The sequence below is a fragment of the Echinops telfairi genome, unplaced genomic scaffold, assembly GCF_000313985.2.
Source record: "Echinops telfairi isolate 266 unplaced genomic scaffold, ASM31398v2 ScPeMD7_43;HRSCAF=161, whole genome shotgun sequence".
In the NCBI taxonomy this organism is placed as follows: domain Eukaryota; kingdom Metazoa; phylum Chordata; class Mammalia; order Afrosoricida; family Tenrecidae; genus Echinops; species Echinops telfairi.
Genome location: NW_022103941.1, coordinates 684,884 through 688,576, shown reverse-complemented (window position 1 = coordinate 688,576; position 3,693 = coordinate 684,884).

Sequence of the window (3,693 nt, the reverse complement as noted above, 5' to 3'; positions counted from 1 at the left end):
ATTCCTTGTTTCCTCTTCTTGAAAAGACACATAGTAAAGACCACATCCTAATGCCTTGGGCAGTTTCATGGAAAAGGAGTGCAGATGCAAATAACACAAATATATTCATACCCCTACCCCCACTGAACAAACAAATACAAACTATCTGAACTTAGGAAACATCAGGACACAGTAATAAAAAATAATCACAATTACTTTAAGTTTGAATAGCACAGAAGGGAGAGTTTATGCTTATATATACTGTAGTGAATCTAAATTTTCTTGTATAAAATTGTTTTCTTATATGAGATTGTGTTTTTAAAAGGGAATAACTATGTCTAACTTTCTGCATGACCACGGCAGATAGGGGCTATATGGACATTATTGGAGCAAAGGGGGCCCTTGCTCACCACAGTAGTGAGAGTGGTAGGATCCACACAGATGTCTGGTTTAAGACAACATGATATTTTTAAACCATGTGGACTGGTAGCATCCCCTCTCAACTGTAAGGAAAATGGTTGGTTATTGATAAATGAGCTTGTTCACAATCATCATAGTTCTCACATGAGTGTCAACTTCCATCATAATGTTTTCATGTATAAATATGGTAGTGCATATGGAATTCATTTTACATATTTTGGACAATGAATGCTTCAAAATTTAAGCTTCATATATAACACCATTAATGTTTCTTATGAAGCAAAACGTGAGGCTTGTTAATTTAAAAAATAAACCTTTGATATGTGCATTTTCATTTTGTAATCCCTCAACTCTTCAATATTTTTTAGACCATTGAATTAGTTGTGTATAGAGTGTGTCAGGTCTAAGCCCACTGACAAAGCAGAGTCCTAACTCCTCGGTTGTAGTAGTATGGTTTAGCAACAGATATGCTTTATGCTGGTCCTCTATGGGAACCTCCATTCCTGTGGGGACATGCCCCATTGCACAGGAAAATTTTGAAGTATAAATGCATGCTTTTAGTTAGATATTTGTGGTTTCTATTCATTTTTGTTGAAGCAGGCTCTTTCACAATTTAAACTGAGGTTTCTAATTTTCAGTTCATATATAGTTTAACTGATACTACACTTGATCTTAGCCAAAGACTGAGAAACAATGGTTGTGTAGTGGTTACAGGTTGGGCTGTGATCATATGAATGGCAGCTCAAAACCACCAGCAGCTCCAGGGAAGAAAGACTGTGTTTCCTACTCGCATGAACATGTACCATCTCGGGAACACACAGGGAGTCCCGCTGGACCCCTCTTTATTCAAGAGCAGTGATTATATATATATAATCTATCATGCTTGAAACTTATTTTTCTTTTACTTCTTGTAGAATGAGCTCATATACATCTAAATTGGAATTATAGTAGCGGTACTTTTTGACATAACATCCTAAGGTTGAAAACAAGCGTGATCCTCAATAATAAATGAAACTTTTATTTCAGATATTTCTATAAGATATGAAACTATGGAAATATCAAACATCTTCTAATATATTTTTAAAACACATTACTTACATGAGTATACCATTAATGTTACAAATATTTGACATATGTCTGCAGAGCTAAAAATAATGACCAAGTGCAGAATGAAAAAAAGCCAACAGCATCACAAAAAAGAACAACAACAAAAAATAGGGATAGAATATCAGTAGAGAGTAAATATTTAAAATTCACACACATATTTAAGTATCATATTAACGTTTTTAAAGAGATACAATTATTCTTTCCTATTAAGAACTGCAAGCCTCGTTGCCATCTCCTTGGAATGAACCTGAGGATCGTATTGTCCATCATTACAAGACCTAGGTGACCATTTACTACCATTACTACCATGCCTCACTTCAAATTTAGCAGAACCCAGTACCAATCTCCAACACCAGGCCATCAACAGCATACCACAGAATAGATCCTTTCTTGACATCTATTAATTGGAGGCCCGTGTGTGTCTTTCTGGGTCAAAGACAGATATGAGATTTAGCTGCAACTTACACAGTCTTTCATCCATTGTGTGCCAAGAGCTTCTCACAGTCTGGTGACCCCATCTAAACACCTTTCAGTGATAGAGATGCCTCTTCCAGCCCACAAAATTTTGTAGACATTATATTTTCATAACACGAGGAATTGTTCATATGGTCTGTGCTGTGTCCTCTAACCTTTGATGCTGCTTCTTCTCAAATGTGTCCTAAGAAAACATGGTGTTCACCCTCCTAGGGATGTGACACAGTTGAGCTTATGATCTTATATCAATGCTGGGGCACAACACCAAGCATTATCTGCTAATGAAGATAATGTAGAACTTGGGAATCAAATATGGTTTAAATTGTTCCAAGACCCTAGAAATAAAGGATGAATTAACCTGTGGTTGAGGGAAGCATGCGGATATGCATCCTGCCCCAATGCCCTCTATACTTTATCTTTAAAGTGTCTTAAAAAAACTAAAACTGTGATACATACTTGAACTATCAGACAAGATAACATTAAGGGGAGTAGTAAAAATGTTTTAAAATCTATATAAATCTTTAATATGTGATAAATATGCCATTTTCTATAATTTATATGCACCTGACTAAGAAAAATGTGGTATAGTTAAGAAAGGGAATTTATTAAAATAGTTTTATTGGCATATGCCCCAAATATTATATGATTTCATAGTTCAATAGTATTAAGACTTGTTTTCACTCATCACCTCAATCAATTTCAAAATGTTTTCATGTCAGAACATCCTTGTTGTTAGCTCCCCAGTTCTACCCCTCGACCATGGCAATCAGTAACTATTAATCCATTTACCATATATATAGATTTACCTGTCATGTATTTCCTATGCATAAGAGCATACAAAAAAACGAAATCCAGAAATAAAATACAAGAACAATGACAAAACAAAACAGAAGGACCTCAATTGAAAAGAGAACAGAAAATATTTTTAAAATGAAACAACATTAAAATTGGTCCAAAAGGAGAGCAAATGATAACGTGTCACATTTAACCCTAACTACATCTTCCATAATCAACTTTGGAATCCTCTTTTGAATTCACATCTCTGGTCTATTATCTGAAGGGATTCAGCATAAGCTTAATCCCTGTGAGGATGCCGCAAATAGATTTTGGGTTTTTAAATTTGTAATCCATAGCTTTAGCAAATTGGGTGCTCATATTTTAAGGTCTGATGCGCTTCCCTCCTCCAGATTTGGATTTATTTACAATCCTTGGACCCTACTGGCTGGTGTGTTTCTTCCAAAGAGACTTAATTGCTGTTCCAGTCAGATGACTGCTTGCTAGAAAACAAGGCTTTAAGACTCCCAAAATTCTTTTTGATAATTTGACATCATCTGATTTTGTTCATGAAAATAAATAAACAAATAAAAAGTTATAGAGCGTATATCATATATTTCAAACATTCAATTAAATTAAGAGGAGCTGTACAATTACCAACACAATCAATTTTAGAACATTTTTTTCTCTCTTGTACTCAGTGTCATTAACTCCCAATCCCCCCCAACCCACCATACCATACTGCCAAGAAACTATTAATTCAGTTACTGTCTCTATAGATATTCCTATCCTAAATTCCTTTTTTTTCTTAACCAAGGTAACTGGATTTATTAAAAGTCAAAACAATACCACTATATAATTATTGGCCAATTAAACCATAGAGAATGCTTAGGAAACACATTCTTTTCTCTTTTTTAAAATCCTTTTATTGGGGGGGGG